The 20,070-nt window shown below is 57.3% G+C and overlaps 6 non-coding genes across 6 annotated transcripts; all 6 read right to left on the bottom strand.

The window, feature by feature from the left end:
* Positions 1 to 5,954: 5,954 nt before the first annotated feature.
* TRNAQ-CUG (transfer RNA glutamine (anticodon CUG)) lies at positions 5,955 to 6,026 on the bottom strand. Its single transcript has one exon. It is a non-coding gene; the product is annotated as a tRNA-Gln (tRNA).
* Positions 6,027 to 7,122: 1,096 nt separating this feature from the next.
* TRNAM-CAU (transfer RNA methionine (anticodon CAU)) lies at positions 7,123 to 7,194 on the bottom strand. The gene has a single exon. It is a non-coding gene; the product is annotated as a tRNA-Met (tRNA).
* A 903-nt stretch (positions 7,195 to 8,097) lies between these two features.
* Positions 8,098 to 8,179, bottom strand: TRNAS-AGA (transfer RNA serine (anticodon AGA)). Its single transcript has one exon. It is a non-coding gene; the product is annotated as a tRNA-Ser (tRNA).
* Positions 8,180 to 17,676: 9,497 nt separating this feature from the next.
* TRNAQ-CUG (transfer RNA glutamine (anticodon CUG)) lies at positions 17,677 to 17,748 on the bottom strand. Its single transcript has one exon. It is a non-coding gene; the product is annotated as a tRNA-Gln (tRNA).
* Positions 17,749 to 18,845: 1,097 nt separating this feature from the next.
* Positions 18,846 to 18,917, bottom strand: TRNAM-CAU (transfer RNA methionine (anticodon CAU)). The gene has a single exon. It is a non-coding gene; the product is annotated as a tRNA-Met (tRNA).
* An 887-nt stretch (positions 18,918 to 19,804) lies between these two features.
* On the bottom strand, positions 19,805 to 19,886 carry TRNAS-AGA (transfer RNA serine (anticodon AGA)). Its single transcript has one exon. It is a non-coding gene; the product is annotated as a tRNA-Ser (tRNA).
* Between the last annotated feature and the right edge of the window lie 184 nt (positions 19,887 to 20,070).

Below are 20,070 nucleotides of genomic sequence, written 5' to 3'. Positions count from 1 at the left end.
ACCACCCTCCTGGAGCCCTGCCAGTGGAATGGCACGGGAAGCCGCCCCACTGCAGGAACAGGAGGCAGCACAGTGGCTTTAAGGCCCCTGTGGAAAGGCTGCTCACAGCCCATCTGCACAGCAGACACGGCTGCCTTAGAGATGTCCGGGCATGCACTGGGACATTCTGCTCCCCCACGGCAGGGGCAAACCCTGCTGGGCACTCATCCCCCTGAGGCTGAGCCCCACGGATCCCCTCCTGCTGGAACAAAGCCCCCTCTTGCCAGCTGTCCCCAGTCACCAGCGTGGAGAGGCTGACGGCCCTTCAGCAGTTCTGTGTCAGGGCCAAGCGGAGGCAGCCCAAGGGTCAGCCTGGGCAGCCTCCATGCCAGCAGTTCAGCCCACAGGGAGGGATGGAGCGGGCTCAGGCTTACCTCGTTCCTTGAGGAGAGGGAGGCCGGAGACCAGGATGCAGAGCCTGGAGCAGAGCAGCCTTTTATGCCGTGTCCCAGAGCCCTGTGGGGCCACAAACATTCCTTGTTCGTGAAACATCCAGACTCCTGGGAGTGGCCATTTGTGAGGCCTTGCTGCTGATGAGGTCCCTGCCTCTTTCATCTCAGGCAGTTTTCACCAATTCCACAGCACCCAACCTGGGAATGATTCATATGTGTCACAGCTTCCTAAGACCACTTGACTTGGAGGTCCCAGGCCAGTGGAGAAGGTGAGTTGAAATGAATTGATGTTGAATGTGGCTCCAGTTACAGTCAAATTCAGCCGTGAAGAGACACCTCAGGTCAACTCTCAGGAGCTTTCAGTGCAGGCACTCAGGCTAACCCTGAGAGCCATTTCTTCCGTGGCTCATCACAGACATCCAGAAGACTGTGTGGGCAGTTGAGGCAGAGAGCCAACCCTGCACAACCCCATAGTGGGGAAGAGACCCAACTGTGCAGGGAGGTGGCAAAGCTCAGTGGCAAGGAAAGTGCATGTTCAGCTGCAAAGATGTCCCCTGCAGGCCTGAGTGACAGCCTATGGGGAACTTGCTTACAGTGCCACAGGCAGCACCACGGCCTGCTTTGGGGATCAAAGAGATGCCGCGTCCTTCCCTGAAACAGACCCACAGCCACACTGACCTGTTTTGCTCAGCGTGCTCATCCCAGGGCCCAGAGACCTGGATGGTGGCTTGGGGGAAAAGGCTGAGGGCAGGGAGCCCAAAGCCCACGGCTCTTTGTTTCTGGGTCAGGGATGGGGTTTCCCATTCCATGCATTTTACATTTCAAAGGGACACTGGATCAGTCTCCCAGAGCACATGGGTGTCATCGTGATGTGCAAGAGCTGGGAAAATCCCTGAGCTCCAGGCCAACCTGAGTCACCCCGTGTGGACTTCAGTGGACTGGGTGCCACAGACTCAGGTGCCCAAGGGATAACAGAGGCCATATCCTCAATGTTCTGCTGCCATGGAGGGTATTTCCCCACCTTCTCTCCCCATGCATGGATCACCTGCTGCTTTCTCTGCAAGTCTCCTGCATTTGCTGTCTCCCAAGGCATGCTCTTTTGGATGCTGCTCACGGGCTGTAGTGACTCAGAGTAGCCCAGACCAACCCCAGAAGGCGTGGATGGAACTCTGGAGGTCTTGTGCTCCTATCAACTGCTCTGGGCAGATCAAAGTGCCCTGGCTCCTCTGCAGGCTCTGGGCCTTGTCCTGCTGACTTCTAAGCCCTGACACAGCTGAAGAAAGAGGTCGCTATCCCTTGTGCAGCTCTTCCAGGCCTGTCCCTTATCTTCCCCCAGGGAGCCCTGGGATTTCCTTTCTTGCAATTTGTGATTGCTGCCTCTTGCCCTTTGACAGTGCACCTCTCTGGAGATTCTGGCTTCATTCTCTCCAGAACCTGCAGGGGGTGGTGGAGACAGCAGCTCCAGGCCCCCCTCCACGCCTTGCTCATCTCCACCAGGTTGCACAAGTGCAGTGCCCTCGGCCTCCCCACACGTGTCAGGTGCTGCAGCCCTTTTGTTCTGCCTGGTGCACTGGCAGTGCCTTTTGCGACTGTTCCTAAAATGTCTGGAAATGCCCCAGACAAAGCTGAAGTTTTGGAGGCAAGAGGAGGCAAGAGGTGCTCTGGTATCCCTGGAATGCCTGAGTCCAGGCCACCATGTGCACTCCTTTGCACATCAGGATGATTCAGGTTTGCCTGAAGCTCATGGATTTTCCCAACTCTTCCACATCACAGTGACTCCCACATCCAGATCCCAGCCTTGGGCTGGACACACTCAGCAGAGTGGGTCAATTTGTGTGGGAGCAAATGGGCCAATTTGTCTTTCAGGGACAGACGTAGGCATGCCTTTGATCACCTTGCTGCGTGTTGATTTCCTGGTTTTCTAGAGGATCCCAATTTCCCAAGCTGGGGCCAGAGCTCTGCTTGTAAACTGCACGAGGGCCTTGTTTAGTTTTCAGGGGACACACGGCTGTGGAGATTCCCTTAGAGAAGTCCTTTGAGAGACAGTTCATTGAGTCCTTGGCTTTCTCCTCTTGGCTGGGAATCTGCCTGTGTTCCCCAGGCTCCTGGGCATAAACGCAGGCTGCAGCAGGGAACGATAAGCGGTAACAGGGAGCCAGGCCCTCGTGCTCCTCACTCCTCTCCATGAGGAGCTTCCCTCCAGCCCACAGTCATCCTGCTTTGCCACTGAGCTTTGCCACAGCCCTGCAGAGGTGCATCTCTTCTTCTCCACAGGACTGTGCAGCCTTGACCTACGGCCAGAGTTTACCCACCGTCTGCTCTCTGTCAAAATCTCCCCTGGGGAGAATTGTGTCAGGGCTGGCTGGTGCACCTGCACCAACTGCACTTGAGGGCTCACTCAAGGTGTCTCTCAGGGCTAGATTCCACCGTGATGGATGGCTGCAGTCCCCAGGAAGAGGGCAAAGTGGGAAAGGCAATCCTTGTGACACAAACCCCCTCCAGTCTTCCTCCACTCCGGCCTCAGACCTCTGAGCCAATTGGCCTCGTGCTTCTGGGACACAGATGGATCGTTTGGACATTGGGACATGGCCCACTCACTTGGGCCTGCTCCTGACAGGAACTTAAACCACTCAGTCATCTGCTGGCAAAGTGGCACGGGGCAGTGCCAGCAGTCCTGGGGACTCCTGGAGTGTGTTGAGGAGCACTTCCCACTACAGGGGGAAGTGGAGAGCCTGACCAGAGGAGAGGCACTGCTGGGCCTGCTCTTTGCATCTTTCTCTCTCAACAGGAGTGACGTGGATTTCAGGGGGGCTGGCCACTCGCTGCATATGGAATTGGATGGATGGCAGCACTCAAGGACTTGTGGTCAAGAGCTCGATGTCCAACTCAAGTGGTGTCCAAGCAGGGACGAGTGTGGTTTCTCAGGGTTTGGTAATGGGACCAGGAATATTTAACACCTTGTTGGGAGACATGGGGGGAGCGATTGAGTGCATCCTCAGCAGGTTTGTGGATGGCACTGAGCTGAGTGATGGGCTTGATGCTCTAGAAGAAGGGATGCCATCCTGAGGGACCTGGAGAGGTGGGTCTGTGCAAACCTCATGAAGCCCAACAAGGTGAAGTGCCAAGGTCCAGGAAATCCCAAACATGGACACAGGCTGGGCCATGAGTGGGTTGGGAGCGGCCCTGTGGAGGTGGATTTGCAGATTCTGGTGGCTGAAATACTGAACAGGAACCTGCACTGCCTGCTAGCAGCCCCGTGCAAAAATCCAATAGTATTCCGGGCTGCATCCAGAGCCGTGTGGCAGCAGGCCAAGGGAGGGGATTGTCCTGCTCTGCTTGGTTCTCATGACACCAAGGCTGGGGTACTGCATCCAGCTGTTGGAGCCACAGCCTAGAGAAACACAGGGACCTGCTGCACTGAGTCCAGAGGAGCCACACAGACCATCAGGCACCTGGAGCCCTTTCCCTGTGACGACAGGAGGGGAGGGGAGGGGAGGGGAGGGGAGGGGAGGGGAGGAGAGGAGAGGAGAGGAGAGGAGGCTACCAGGTGACATTCATTTAAGAAAGAGGAGGATAATTGCTTAGGGTGGGTAGGGATGGGGCAAAGGCTACTTACTCAGAAATGAAATCAGGTGTATTTTGATTAGATATTGGGAAGGAAGCTTTTCCTCTGAGAGGGGTGAGACACTGGAACAGGTTGTCCAGAAAAGATGTAGAAGGCATTTCTGGGGTATCGAGCTTGATGATATAAATGTCCATTCCATCCCCAAGTGATTCTAAGACTGATGGCACGACTCTGAGTTGTACCAAGTGGGAGAATAACATTTGAGATGAAAGAGGCAGGGACCACATCAGCAGCAAGGCCTCACAAATGGCCACTCCCAGGAGTCTGGATGTTTCACAAAGAAGGAATGTTTGTGGCCCCACAGGGCTCTGGGACACGGCATAAAAGGCTGCTCTGCTCCAGGCTCTGCATCCTGGTCTCCGGCCTCCCTCTCCTCAAGGAACGAGGTAAGCCTGAGCCCGCTCCATCCCTCCCTGTGGGCTGAACTGCTGGCATGGAGGCTGCCCAGGCTGATCCTTGGGCTGCCTCCGCTTGGCCCTGACACAGAACTGCTGAAGGGCCGTCAGCCTCTCCACGCTGGTGACTGGGGACAGCTGGCAAGAGGGGGCTTTGTTCCAGCAGGAGGGGATCCGTGGGGCTCAGCCTCAGGGGGATGAGTGCCCAGCAGGGTTTGCCCCTGCCGTGGGGGAACAGAATGTCCCAGTGCATGCCCGGACATCTCTAAGTCAGCCGTGTCTGCTGTGCAGATGGGCTGTGAGCAGCCTTTCCACAGGGGCCTTAAAGCCACTGTGCTGCCTCCTGTTCCTGCAGTGGGGCGGCTTCCCGTGCCATTCCACTGGCAGGGCTCCAGGAGGGTGGTGGGAGCTGTAGGCACCGAGTGTGTTTTGAAGAGCAAATGTGTCCCTGGAGAGAGCTGGGGGCCAGAGAGACTGACAGAGTGATGCTGAGGCAGGTTGTTGGTGCGTGCTGTGTGTTGCAGCTTTGCCTCCTGCTCCGAGAGATGTCTTGCTGCAGACCCTGTCCCCCACGGCCCTGCGGCCCCTGTGGCCCAACGCCCCTTGCCAGCAGCTGCAGTGAGCCCTGCCTGGCCCGCTGCGCTGACTCCACGGTGTACATCGAGCCTTCGCCGGTGGTGGTGACCCTGCCGGGCCCCATCCTCACCTCCTTCCCTCAGAGCACAGCCGTGGGATCCTCTCTGTCAGCTGCTGTGGGCAGCTCCCTCAGCACCTCGGGGGTTCCCATCTCTTCTGGGGGCTCCCTTGGCCTGGGGGGGTCAGGCCTGTGTCTGCCTCTCTCCCGCTGCGGTCAGATCTGCTGAGGCCGGCGCACCGTCCCCTTTGTCCCTGCCTAAGGGGCCCGTCTCTTTCCCTCCCTGACCCCTGCACACGTGTTCCTTGCTCTCTCTTCTGTGACGCTGCTCTTGCTCCTTCCCATTAAAGCCTTTATGCAGCAATGTTTGTGAGCTGTGGTCCTTCGTTCTCCTCGTCCATCAGCTGCCACCTGCTCTGCAGGGAAGATCCTTCCCCCTCTCATGGCAACAAATGGAACCCCAACGGTGGGGAGCTGCCCAGTGTTGGTAGATGTCCTTGGACTGATTGCAGAGCAATGGAAAGGAATTGGCAGGGAAGAGAGGAAAAGAAGCCGCAGATGAAAGGGCAAGGAAGGAGCAGTGGACAGGGCACACAAGTAATGCCACACAGAGTAACCTGCTGTCACTGTGGGAAGGGCCCAACCTGGAAAGAGCTGCCCAGAGCGTGTTCCCAGTGTCCGTTTTTGCATCTGACACAGGAGCCAAGAGCCCCTGAGCAGCCTCCTGTGCCTGCCCCATTTGGAGTGGGTGGTCTCCAGCTCAGCTGTGTGTGATTCATCAGAGAACAGTCCACAAGTGACCCAGCAGCAGAGCAGAGCTGTGAGGGTGTGAGCATGCTGAGGGAAGGCCTGAGGGGACAAAAAGGCTGAGGTCCCACTGAGATTTGAACTCAGATCACTGGATTCAGAGTCCAGAGTGCTCACCATTACACCATGGGACCTTCTACTCATGTCACCTCTGGCCCCTCACTCAGCCAAGCCTCGCTCAGCCTTATGCCCCCAGCTGAGGCTGCCTGTCTCTCCATCGCCTCGGACACCTATCACCAAGTGCAGCATTCCTGCACGGCCCCCAGGCACTCTCTAAGCACACCTCCCTTCAGGCAGCCACACAGCTCCTTCTGCAAGCCTGCCATGGCCTCTCTTACAAGTGCCACGCTCCAAATTCCCAGAATCTTGTCTTTCCCAGACGGTAACAAGCTCTTTCTGACTCACGGCAGGCCTTGGGAAGTCACCATCACACAGCAGAGGCCCCCGTGCCTTGTCTTCTCCAGCCCAAGCTCCTCCAGCTCCATCAGGACTAAGGAGAGGGAAACATTGACCCATCTCTACAAGAGCTGAAGAAAGACCCTTTGGGCACCGCAGGAAAGGGGCGGCAGAGGCAAGGAGAAAGGACAGGTGACACACCAGCTCCTGCAGTCTGCTTGTGCCAGGGCCCACCAGGCTCAAAGCCAGTCTGTGCCTTCTGGGCTGGGAGGTGCCCAGAGTCCTGGGCAGGAGGCACGGCTGTGGGAGCAGGAGCAGTGGCTCAGCCGATCATCTGTGGGAGAAGAGTGTGCTGAGGGATGAATGAAACTCTGCTGCTCGGGACCAGGAGAGGCCAGGCCATGTGGAGCCAGGCTGAAGAAAAGCCTGGTCTGCCTTGGCCAGGAATGACCGAGCCCTGCTCAGCTGCTTGGAAAGCAGCTCTGCCAAGCACTGCCCTGCAGGGCTCCCGCAGCTCTGCTGCTCCCTGCTCCTGCCAGCCACAGCCTGTGCTGCCTCCTGCTCCTCCAGTGCCCACGGGCACCGCCTCCCGCACTGCCACCTGACAGCTGTGCTCCTGCACCTCTCACCCTGGCTGCCCCCTCCTTCCAGCCCCCGGCACACTCCCCAGCTCCAGCTCCAGCTCCTGCCATGTGCCTGCGCTCCTCTGGCTCTGACACGTGGCCTTGGAAACTCACAGCGCTGGGTGCTCATAAGGGAGCCACTGCAGGTCTAGAACACAAGTCCCGTGTCAGGTGCCCCAGCAGCGGTGCCGCGGCGGTGAAAAAAGTGCCTTAGCAGAGGATGGTTTCGATCCATCGACCTCTGGGTTATGGGCCCAGCACGCTCCCGCTGCGCCACTCTGCTCCTCCTGAGGCCTGCCTGCCACTGCCCTCACTGCGGCCTCGTGCTGCCGGCCAATGCTGGCCCTCCCTGCCTCCCTGCCTCTCTGCCCCAGCAAATACACTCCCGGAATAATTCATCTTCCTTGGCCGGCCGCTCCACACCTCCAGGGCCTGCCCTTGCCCGTCTCCCACACCTCCCAAACAAAGCCCTGCACAGACACTTGCCCTGTGACCACCCACGCCGCCGCCGCTGCACGTGCCCAAGGCATCCCCGGAGGCAGCCTGCAGCCTTGGGCCTTCCTACACATGAGGGCACCTGAAATCCAGCCACATCCTGACGCCTGCAGCCCTGCCCACAAATCCAGCTCCGCTCCCAGCACGCTGCACGACCGCACCTGCCCGACTGTTCAGTTCTTTGCTGCCCAAGGAGGGACACGGCTTGTCTTTGCTTGGAATTGCCAACAGCAGGAATTCTCCTCTTTTAGCCGTGCAGATTCTGCTGTCTCAGCTCAGTGCTGCTCATGGTCACTGGGCAGTAAAAGCTGAGAGCTCTAGGCACTCTGTGCCAAGCAGGTTGTCAAGCTGCAGCTCCTTGCCTTTCCCCCCCCCCCCCCCCGCCCCGCCCCGGGTGCTAGTGCAGGGTGATGAAATGCTCAGCAGCTCCAGGTGCTGCTCTGCATTTTCCCTTTCCTTCCTCATTGATGCTGACAAGGTCTCTGAGCTTCTTTTCCCTTGCAGGGCTTCCCCCAGAGCGAGTGTCTTGGCTGCAGGGCACGGAGCTGGCAGCAGCAATGGGCTTCTGTCGCCTGCCCTTACCTGTGCCCCTCATCAGGCTTCTGCTTGCCCTGAAGAAGGGCCCTCAGGAGCCAGGCAAGGCGGCAGCAGCTCCTCCCTTGCAGCCAGAGCCCAAAAGGGGCGTGTGCCCCGTAGTTGGCAGGATTCGAACCTGCGCGGGGAAACCCCAATGGATTTCTAGTCCATCGCCTTCACCACTCGGCCACAACTACCTGCTTCAGCCCTTCCTGCCCTGCTCATCACAAACCCTGGGCCACCACACCGACGCCCGGGCACTCCAGCCCGAGCCTCCTGTTACAAACCACTCTTGGAGATTGCTCCAGGAATCACTGGCAAGGGCATCAGCAAAAGCCAGATTTACTATTCGAGGAAAACACAACAAACTTCCTTGGCCGGATGCATTTTACTACTTACAGGACAGTTGAGGCACAACAAGGAAAAACAACCAACAACAAAACCAAACAAAATCCAAGCAATCAAATTAACCGAGAACTATCAAGGGGCTGGGATGTGAGTGTGTGTGTGTGATCAAAGACAGTGAGGGCAAGCGTATGTGGAAACACGGCCTAAAAGCTTGACAGCACTCAAACTTAACAGTATTTTAACTTCACTTATACCTTAGCTATACACTTCATTAATATTTTAGCCTTAAAATTTGACAGAGGAAAAGCTCTTAATTGCATTTAATCTAACTATAACTTCAAAGTTATACTTAGCAACTCAGAAGAAGAACATCACTTAGCAGCATTTAGGTGAGTCTGTAACTGTAATTTAACCTTACTTACAGGCCTAATTTACTTAGATAGCCCAGGTATTTAAACATCTAAGAAAGCAGTATTTCTCCCACATTTGCTAAAGTATATGCACACGTGCATGCATGCAGGCCTGAGGAGGCAGTGCAAGCAGAGTACCTGAGAAAACTTCCCCTCAGTGGTCAGTGAAACACTCACTTTGGATGCCTTGGCATCTCCTGATGGGCAAAACTCCAGGACTCAAGGAGTGAGGGTGTCAGCCTGGGACTCGTTGTTCAGCAATCCTCCGAGTACAGCGACCCTGAGGGTTCACTGGCTCTGAGAGTCATCCCACTCAGAGGGACATGGCTGGCCACAGCCTGCTGCGGTGCAGGAGAGCTCAAATGGTCTCCTTTTGGACCACTGTCTATAGGGTTGCAGGAGAGTGGCCTTCAGTCGTAACCACGTTTCACCCTGGCCACAGTTTGTGTTGGCACTTTCTCTGGAAGTGTGAGAACAGGAATGTTACGGCGTTCAGGCAACAGAACTATTTTCCAAGACTGATCATAAGGAAAACAGGAGCCTGTTAGACAGCAGTTCTTGGGAAGAGACAGTGTTTCTGGTGAGCTCAGGAAGAGCTGAGACCAGGTGCTCTTTCCAAGCCTAAGGCCCAACCGGCATTTCTCAGATCTCAGTGCAACCAGAAAAAGGTGAGGGGGAGGATTTCACCAGCACAGCTCCACCCCACATTTGTAGCTGGGACCCTGGAGGAGGCAGATGGGCCCCTGGGGCCACGTTCCAGAGGCCTGAGGGGCACAGCCCCAGAGGCTCCTGCTGCAGCTCTGTGCTCCTTGGCCTGAGCCAGGCATCTGGGACACCCTGCCCTGTGGCTGTGCTCATTCACCCTCTCATCTGCTCCTCCCTCTGACAAGCCTTGACAGAAGCAGCTGCAAGAGGAAGCATCCCCTCAAGCAAACCAGCTGGGCACTGAAAGGCCCCTCAGCACAGCAGGGGCTGTTGCATGACACAGCTGGGAACAGCCCTGACCATAAGAGCAGCATCAGCCTCCCCTGAGCAGCCTGAGCCACGGTGGGGAGCAAAGGATAACCAGTCATCCCAGGACAGCCTTGGAACACTGTCTCCAGGAATGGTAGCCCAAATGGAAGACCACCACTGTAGCTGCACTTTTGGAAACACTGTCCGAGTGTCTTGGGAATTGTTTCCAGGAGTTACCACCAGGGATTATGACACAGATGGAACAGAAGGTTCCATCTGTGATGACAAAAGCAAATCCTCTTGTGAGCCCATAAACAGCTGTGTCCTGAGGGAGGCTCCTGGAGGCCTCCTGGACCACAGCAGCCTCTGCCAGCATCTCTTTCTGGGTGAAACATCTCTTGCATATTGAGAAGTGTGAAGCTGGGCTACTCAAAAGACCATCAGTGGTGATGAGGCCTGGTTTGATCTACACACACATTCCCCCCACACGCCTTGAAGCAGAGCCCACACTTGGTTGAGAAATGCAAAGGGACCTGATGTATTTCACTGAACTCCAGGGGCATTTTCAGTAGGTACATTTACACACCTAAATACAGAAAGTGTGTGTGTGAGACAGAGACGGAGAGTGATGGAATTGATAATGGTATGAACGTTGTTACTATGAATTTGTAATTAAGTTCTGGCTGTGAGTGTGGATCAAGTGCTGCTAAACCCTTTGGCATCCTTTTAATTTTTGAATTTTGCCATCAAATTTTGTTGAAGCCACACTGCCTATGTCTCCAGCCATGAAAAGAAGAAGTGCTTTTCTCCTTTCCAGCTCACAATCCTGTCCCCATCCCACTGGCAAATCCCAACATCAGCAAGAGAAGAGAGAAGATTGATTTTGCTATGCCTTTGTAAAGAACCTTTGACAAGATCGTGAAATTATTCAAAATATCCCTATTAACTTCAATAAGGAACAAAATGGTACAGGGCTCTGCAGGGCCGTGATCTCCAGGTTCCAGACTCAAGCTCAGAGACTGGGGCTTTGGTGCTCTGGTGTAATTGCTGAGAGTTCTTGGTGGAGCTGCGGGTAAGCTCAGAGGAGCAGCCAGTGCTCACCCTGCCAGAGCAGGGGGCAGCTGATGGACGAGGAGAACGAAGGACCACAGCTCACAAACATTGCTGCACAAAGGCTTTAATGGGAAGGAGCAAGAGCAGCGTCACAGAAGAGAGAGCAAGGAACACGTGTGCAGGGGTCAGGGAGGGAAAGAGACGGGCCCCTTAGGCAGGGTCAAAGGGGACGGTGCGCCGGCCTCAGCAGATCTGACCGCAGCGGGAGAGAGGCAGACACAGGCCCGACCCCCCCAGGCCAAGGGAGCCCCCAGAAGAGATGGGAACCCCCGAGGTGCTGAGGGAGCTGCCCACAGCAGCTGACAGAGAGGATCCCACGGCTGTGCTCTGAGGGAAGGAGGTGAGGATGGGGCCCGGCAGGGTCACCACCACCGGCGAAGGCTCGATGTACACCGTGGAGTCAGCGCAGCGGGCCAGGCAGGGCTCACTGCAGCTGCTGGCAAGGGGCGTTGGGCCACAGGGGCCGCAGGGCCGTGGGGGACAGGGTCTGCAGCAAGACATCTCTCGGAGCAGGAGGCAAAGCTGCAACACACAGCACGCACCAACAACCTGCCTCAGCATCACTCTGTCAGTCTCTCTGGCCCCCAGCTCTCTCCAGGGACACATTTGCTCTTCAAAACACACTCGGTGCCCACAGCTCCCACCACCCTCCTGGAGCCCTGCCAGTGGAATGGCACGGGAAGCCGCCCCACTGCAGGAACAGGAGGCAGCACAGTGGCTTTAAGGCCCCTGTGGAAAGGCTGCTCACAGCCCATCTGCACAGCAGACACGGCTGACTTAGAGATGTCCGGGCATGCACTGGGACATTCTGTTCCCCCACGGCAGGGGCAAACCCTTGCTGGGCACTCATCCCCCTGAGGCTGAGCCCCACGGATCCCCTCCTGCTGGAACAAAGCCCCCTCTTGCCAGCTGTCCCCAGCCACCAGCGTGGAAAGGCTGACGGCCCTTCAGCAGTTCTGTGTCAGGGCCAAGCGGAGGCAGCCCAAGGATCAGCCTGGGCAGCCTCCATGCCAGCAGTTCAGCCCACAGGGAGGGATGGAGCGGGCTCAGGCTTACCTCGTTCCTTGAGGAGAGGGAGGCCGGAGACCAGGATGCAGAGCCTGGAGCAGAGCAGCCTTTTATGCCGTGTCCCAGAGCCCTGTGGGGCCACAAACATTCCTTGTTCGTGAAACATCCAGACTCCTGGGAGTGGCCATTTGTGAGGCCTTGCTGCTGATGTGGTCCCTGCCTCATTCATCTCAGGCAGTTTTCACCAATTCCACAGCACCCAACCTGGGAATGATTCATAGGTGTCACAGCTTCCTAAGACCACTTGACTTGGAGGTCCCAGGCCAGTGGAGAAGGTGAGTTGAAATGAATTGATGTTGAATGTGGCTCCAGTTACAGTCAAATTCAGCCGTGAAGAGCCACCTCAGGTCAGCTCTCAGGAGCTTTCAGTGCAGGCACTCAGGCTAACCCTGAGAGCCATTTCTTCCGTGGCTCATCACAGACATCCAGAAGACTGTGTGGGCAGTTGAGGCAGAGAGCCAACCCTGCACAACCCCATAGCGGGGAAGAGACCCAACTGTGCAGGGAGGTGGCAAAGCTCAGTGGCAAGGAAAGTGCATGTTCAGCTGCAAAGATGTCCCCTGCAGGCCTGAGTGACAGCCATGGGGAACTTGCTTACAGTGCACAGGCAGCACCACGGCCTGCTTTGGGGATCAAAGAGATGCCGCGTCCTTCCCTGAAACAGACCCACAGCCACACTGACCTGTTTTGCTCAGCGTGCTCATCCCAGGGCCCAGAGACCTGGATGGTGGCTTGGGGGAAAAGGCTGAGGGCAGGGAGCCCAAAGCCCACGGCTCTTTGTTTCTGGGTCAGGGATGGGGTTTCCCATTCCATGCATTTTACATTTCAAAGGGACACTGGATCAGTCTCCCAGAGCACATGGGTGTCATCGTGATGTGCAAGAGCTGGGAAAATCCCTGAGCTCCAGGCCAACCTGAGTCACCCCGTGTGGACTTCAGTGGACTGGGTGCCACAGACTCAGGTGCCCAAGGGATAACAGAGGCCATATCCTCAATGTTCTGCTGCCATGGAGGGTATTTCCCCACCTTCTCTCCCCATGCATGGATCACCTGCTGCTTCTCTGCAGTCTCCTGCATTTGCTGTCTCCCAAGGCATGCTCTTTTGGATGCTGCTCACGGGCTGTAGTGACTCAGAGTAGCTCAGACCAACCCCAGAAGGCGTGGATGGAACTCTGGAGGTCTTGTGCTCCTATCAACTGCTCTGGGCAGATCAAAGTGCCCTGGCTCCTCTGCAGGCTCTGGGCCTTGTCCTGCTGACTTCTAAGCCCTGACACAGCTGAAGAAAGAGGTCGCTATCCCTTGTGCAGCTCTTCCAGGCCTGTCCCTTATCTTCCCCCAGGGAGCCCTGGGATTTCCTTTCTTGCAATTTGTGATTGCTGCCTCTTGCCCTTTGACAGTGCACCTCTCTGGAGATTCTGGCTTCATTCTCTCCAGAACCTGCAGGGGGTGGTGGAGACAGCAGCTCCAGGCCCCCCTCCACGCCTTGCTCATCTCCACCAGGTTGCACAAGTGCAGTGCCCTCGGCCTCCCCACACGTGTCAGGTGCTGCAGCCCTTTTGTTCTGCCTGGTGCACTGGCAGTGCCTTTTGCGACTGTTCCTAAAATGTCTGGAAATGCCCCAGACAAAAGCTGAAGTTTTGGAGGCAAGAGGAGGCAAGAGGTGCTCTGGTATCCCTGGAATGCCTGAGTCCAGGCCACCATGTGCACTCCTTTGCACATCAGGATGATTCAGGTTTGCCTGAAGCTCATGGATTTTCCCAACTCTTCCACATCACAGTGACTCCCACATCCAGATCCCAGCCTTGGGCTGGACACACTCAGCAGAGTGGGTCAATTTGTGTGGGAGCAAATGGGCCAATTTGTCTTTCAGGGACAGACGTAGGCATGCCTTTGATCACCTTGCTGCGTGTTGATTTCCTGGTTTTCTAGAGGATCCCAATTTCCCAAGCTGGGGCCAGAGCTCTGCTTGTAAACTGCACGAGGGCCTTGTTTAGTTTTCAGGGGACACACGGCTGTGGAGATTCCCTTAGAGAAGTCCTTTGAGAGACAGTTCATTGAGTCCTTGGCTTTCTCCTCTTGGCTGGGAATCTGCCTGTGTTCCCCAGGCTCCTGGGCATAAACGCAGGCTGCAGCAGGGAACGATAAGCGGTAACAGGGAGCCAGGCCCTCGTGCTCCTCACTCCTCTCCATGAGGAGCTTCCCTCCAGCCCACAGTCATCCTGCTTTGCCACTGAGCTTTGCCACAGCCCTGCAGAGGTGCATCTCTTCTTCTCCACAGGACTGTGCAGCCTTGACCTACGGCCAGAGTCTACCCACCGTCTGCTCTCTGTCAAAATCTCCCCTGGGGAGAATTGTGTCAGGGCTGGCTGGTGCACCTGCACCAACTGCACTTGAGGGCTCACTCAAGGTGTCTCTCAGGGCTAGATTCCACCGTGATGGATGGCTGCAGTCCCCAGGAAGAGGGCAAAGTGGGAAAGGCAATCCTTGTGACACAAACCCCCTCCAGTCTTCCTCCACTCCGGCCTCAGACCTCTGAGCCAATTGGCCTCGTGCTTCTGGGACACAGATGGATCGTTTGGACATTGGGACATGGCCCACTCACTTGGGCCTGCTCCTGACAGGAACTTAAACCACTCAGTCATCTGCTGGCAAAGTGGCACGGGGCAGTGCCAGCAGTCCTGGGGACTCCTGGAGTGTGTTGAGGAGCACTTCCCACTACAGGGGGAAGTGGAGAGCCTGACCAGAGGAGAGGCACTGCTGGGCCTGCTCTTTGCATCTTTCTCTCTCAACAGGAGTGACGTGGATTTCAGGGGGGCTGGCCACTCGCTGCATATGGAATTGGATGGATGGCAGCACTCAAGGACTTGTGGTCAAGAGCTCGATGTCCAACTCAAGTGGTGTCCAAGCAGGGACGAGTGTGGTTTCTCAGGGTTTGGTAATGGGACCAGGAATATTTAACACCTTGTTGGGAGACATGGGGGGAGCGATTGAGTGCATCCTCAGCAGGTTTGTGGATGGCACTGAGCTGAGTGATGGGCTTGATGCTCTAGAAGAAGGGATGCCATCCTGAGGGACCTGGAGAGGTGGGTCTGTGCAAACCTCATGAAGCCCAACAAGGTGAAGTGCCAAGGTCCAGGAAATCCCAAACATGGACACAGGCTGGGCCATGAGTGGGTTGGGAGCGGCCCCTGTGGAGGTGGATTTGCAGATTCTGGTGGCTGAAATACTGAACAGGAACCTGCACTGCCTGCTAGCAGCCCCGTGCAAAAATCCAATAGTATTCCGGGCTGCATCCAGAGCCGTGTGGCAGCAGGCCAAGGGAGGGGATTGTCCTGCTCTGCTTGGTTCTCATGACACCAAGGCTGGGGTACTGCATCCAGCTGTTGGAGCCACAGCCTAGAGAAACACAGGGACCTGCTGCACTGAGTCCAGAGGAGGCACACAGACCATCAGGCACCTGGAGCCCTTTCCCTGTGACGACAGGAGGGGAGGGGAGGGGAGGGGAGGGGAGGGGAGGGGAGGGGAGGGGAGGGGAGGGGAGGGGAGGGGAGGGGAGGGGAGGGGAGGGGAGGGGAGGGGAGGGGAGGGGAGGGGAGGGGAGGAGAGGGGAGGAGAGGAGAGGGGAGGGGAGGAGAGGAGAGGAGAGGAGAGGAGAGGAGAGGAGAGGAGAGGAGAGGAGAGGAGAGGAGAGGAGAGGAGAGGAGAGGAGAGGAGAGGAGAGGAGAGGAGAGGAGAGGAGAGGAGAGGAGAGGAGAGGAGAGGAGAGGAGAGGAGAGGAGAGGAGAGGAGAGGAGAGGAGAGGAGAGGAGAGGAGAGGAGGCTACCAGGTGACATTCATTTAAGAAAGAGGAGGATAATTGCTTAGGGTGGGTAGGGATGGGGCAAAGGCTACTTACTCAGAAATGAAATCAGGTGTATTTTGATTAGATATTGGGAAGGAAGCTTTTCCTCTGAGAGGGGTGAGACAATGGAACAGGTTGTCCAGAAAAGATGTAGAAGGCATTTCTGGGGTATCGAGCTTGATGATATAAATGTCCATTCCATCCCCAAGTGATTCTAAGACTGATGGCACGACTCTGAGTTGTACCAAGTGGGAGAATAACATTTGAGATGAAAGAGGCAGGGACCACATCAGCAGCAAGGCCTCACAAATGGCCACTCCCAGGAGTCTGGATGTTTCACAAAGAAGGAATGTTTGTGGCCCCACAGGGCTCTGGGACACGGCATAAAAGGCTGCTCTGCTCCAGGCTCTGCATCCTGGTCTCCGGCCTCCCTCTCCTCAAGGAACGAGGTAAGCCTGAGCCCGCTCCATCCCTCCCTGTGGGCTGAACTGCTGGCATGGAGGCTGCCCAGGCTGACCCTTGGGCTGCCTCCGCTTGGCCCTGACACAGAACTGCTGAAGGGCCGTCAGCCTTTCCACGCTGGTGGCTGGGGACAGCTGGCAAGAGGGGGCTTTGTTCCAGCAGGAGGGGATCCGTGGGGCTCAGCCTCAGGGGGATGAGTGCCCAGCAGGGTTTGCCCCTGCCGTGGGGGAACAGAATGTCCCAGTGCATGCCCGGACATCTCTAAGCCAGCCGTGTCTGCTGTGCAGATGGGCTGTGAGCAGCCTTTCCACAGGGGCCTTAAAGCCACTGTGCTGCCTCCTGTTCCTGCAGTGGGGCGGCTTCCCGTGCCATTCCACTGGCAGGGCTCCAGGAGGGTGGTGGGAGCTGTGGGCACCGAGTGTGTTTTGAAGAGCAAATGTGTCCCTGGAGAGAGCTGGGGGCCAGAGAGACTGACAGAGTGATGCTGAGGCAGGTTGTTGGTGCGTGCTGTGTGTTGCAGCTTTGCCTCCTGCTCCGAGAGATGTCTTGCTGCAGACCCTGTCCCCCACGGCCCTGCGGCCCCTGTGGCCCAACGCCCCTTGCCAGCAGCTGCAGTGAGCCCTGCCTGGCCCGCTGCGCTGACTCCACGGTGTACATCGAGCCTTCGCCGGTGGTGGTGACCCTGCCGGGCCCCATCCTCACCTCCTTCCCTCAGAGCACAGCCGTGGGATCCTCTCTGTCAGCTGCTGTGGGCAGCTCCCTCAGCACCTCGGGGGTTCCCATCTCTTCTGGGGGCTCCCTTGGCCTGGGGGGGTCAGGCCTGTGTCTGCCTCTCTCCCGCTGCGGTCAGATCTGCTGAGGCCGGCGCACCGTCCCCTTTGTCCCTGCCTAAGGGGCCCGTCTCTTTCCCTCCCTGACCCCTGCACACGTGTTCCTTGCTCTCTCTTCTGTGACGCTGCTCTTGCTCCTTCCCATTAAAGCCTTTGTGCAGCAATGTTGTGAGCTGTGGTCCTTCGTTCTCCTCGTCCATCAGCTGCCACCTGCTCTGCAGGGAAGATCCTTCCCCCTCTCATGGCAACAAATGGAACCCCAACGGTGGGGAGCTGCCCAGTGTTGGTAGATGTCCTTGGACTGATTGCAGAGCAATGGAAAGGAATTGGCAGGGAAGAGAGGAAAAGAAGCCGCAGATGAAAGGGCAAGGAAGGAGCAGTGGACAGGGCACACAAGTAATGCCACACAGAGTAACCTGCTGTCACTGTGGGAAGGGTCCAACCTGGAAAGAGCTGCCCAGAGCGTGTTCCCAGTGTCCGTTTTTGCATCTGACACAGGAGCCAAGAGCCCCTGAGCAGCCTCCTGTGCCTGCCCCATTTGGAGTGGGTGGTCTCCAGCTCAGCTGTGTGTGATTCATCAGAGAACAGTCCACAAGTGACCCAGCAGCAGAGCAGAGCTGTGAGGGTGTGAGCATGCTGAGGGAAGGCCTGAGGGGACAAAAAGGCTGAGGTCCCACTGAGATTTGAACTCAGATCACTGGATTCAGAGTCCAGAGTGCTCACCATTACACCATGGGACCTTCTACTCATGTCACCTCTGGCCCCTCACTCAGCCAAGCCTCGCTCAGCCTTATGCCCCCAGCTGAGGCTGCCTGTCTCTCCATCGCCTCGGACACCTATCACCAAGTGCAGCATTCCTGCACGGCCCCCAGGCACTCTCTAAGCACACCTCCCTTCAGGGCAGCCACACAGCTCCTTCTGCAAGCCTGCCATGGCCTCTCTTACAAGTGCCACGCTCCAAATTCCCAGAATCTTGTCTTTCCCAGACGGTAACAAGCTCTTTCTGACTCACGGCAGGCCTTGGGAAGTCACCATCACACAGCAGAGGCCCCCGTGCCTTGTCTTCTCCAGCCCAAGCTCCTCCAGCTCCATCAGGACTAAGGAGAGGGAAACATTGACCCATCTCTACAAGAGCTGAAGAAAGACCCTTTGGGCACCGCAGGAAAGGGGCGGCAGAGGCAAGGAGAAAGGACAGGTGACACACCAGCTCCTGCAGTCTGCTTGTGCCAGGGCCCACCTGGCTCAAAGCCAGTCTGTGCCTTCTGGGCTGGGAGGTGCCCAGAGTCCTGGGCAGGAGGCACGGCTGTGGGAGCTGGAGCAGTGGCTCAGCCGATCATCTGTGGGAGAAGAGTGTGCTGAGGGATGAATGAAACTCTGCTGCTCGGGACCAGGAGAGGCCAGGCCATGTGGAGCCAGGCTGAAGAAAAGCCTGGTCTGCCTTGGCCAGGAATGACCGAGCCCTGCTCACCTGCTTGGAAAGCAGCTCTGCCAAGCACTGCCCTGCAGGGCTCCCGCAGCTCTGCTGCTCCCTGCTCCTGCCAGCCACAGCCTGTGCTGCCTCCTGCTCCTCCAGTGCCCACGGGCACCGCCTCCCGCACTGCCACCTGACAGCTGTGCTCCTGCACCTCTCACCCTGGCTGCCCCCTCCTTCCAGCCCCCGGCACACTCCCCAGCTCCAGCTCCAGCTCCTGCCATGTGCCTGTGCTCCTCTGGCTCTGACACGTGGCCTTGGAAACTCACAGCGCTGGGTGCTCATAAGGGAGCCACTGCAGGTCTAGAACACAAGTCCCGTGTCAGGTGCCCCAGCAGCGGTGCAGCGGCGGTGAAAAAAGTGCCTTAGCAGAGGATGGTTTCGATCCATCGACCTCTGGGTTATGGGCCCAGCACGCTCCCGCTGCGCCACTCTGCTCCTCCTGAGGCCTGCCTGCCACTGCCCTCACTGCGGCCTCGTGCTGCCGGCCAATGCTGGCCCTCCCTGCCTCCCTGCCTCTCTGCCCCAGCAAATACACTCCCGGAATAATTCATCTTCCTTGGCCGGCCGCTCCACACCTCCAGGGCCTGCCCTTGCCCGTCTCCCACACCTCCCAAACAAAGCCCTGCACAGACACTTGCCCTGTGACCACCCACGCCGCCACCGCTGCACGTGCCCAAGGCATCCCCGGAGGCAGCCTGCAGCCTTGGGCCTTCCTACACATGAGGGCACCTGAAATCCAGCCACATCCTGACGCCTGCAGCCCTGCCCACAAATCCAGCCTCCGCTCCCAGCACGCTGCACGACCGCACCTGCCCGACTGTTCAGTTCTTTGCTGCCCAAGGAGGGACACGGCTTGTCTTTGCTTGGAATTGCCAACAGCAGGAATTCTCCTCTTTTAGCCGTGCAGATTCTGCTGTCTCAGCTCAGTGCTGCTCATGGTCACTGGACAGTAAAAGCTGAGAGCTCTAGGCACTCTGTGCCAAGCAGGTTGTCAAGCTGCAGCTCCTTGCCTTTCCCCCCCGCCGGGTGCTAGTGCAGGGTGATGAAATGCTCAGCAGCTCCAGGTGCTGCTCTGCATTTTCCCTTTCCTTCCTCATTGATGCTGACAAGGTCTCTGAGCTTCTTTTCCCTTGCAGGGCTTCCCCAGAGCGAGTGTCTTGGCTGCAGGGCACGGAGCTGGCAGCAGCAATGGGCTTCTGTCGCCTGCCCTTACCTGTGCCCCTCATCAGGCTTCTGCTTGCCCTGAAGAAGGGCCCTCAGGAGCCAGGCAAGGCTGCAGCAGCTCCTCCCTTGCAGCCAGAGCCCAAAAGGGGCGTGTGCCCCGTAGTTGGCAGGATTCGAACCTGCGCGGGGAAACCCCAATGGATTTCTAGTCCATCGCCTTCACCACTCGGCCACAACTACCTGCTTCAGCCCTTCCTGCCCTGCTCATCACAAACCCTGGGCCACCACACCGACGCCCGGGCACTCCAGCCTGAGCCTCCTGTTACAAACCACTCTTGGAGATTGCTCCAGGAATCACTGGCAAGGGCATCAGCAAAAGCCAGATTTACTATTCGAGGAAAACACAACAAACTTCCTTGGCCGG

This window comes from Sylvia atricapilla, chromosome 10 (genome assembly GCF_009819655.1).
Source record: "Sylvia atricapilla isolate bSylAtr1 chromosome 10, bSylAtr1.pri, whole genome shotgun sequence".
Classification (NCBI taxonomy): Eukaryota; Metazoa; Chordata; class Aves; order Passeriformes; family Sylviidae; genus Sylvia; species Sylvia atricapilla.
This window is presented reverse-complemented; position numbering and strand designations above follow the sequence as displayed.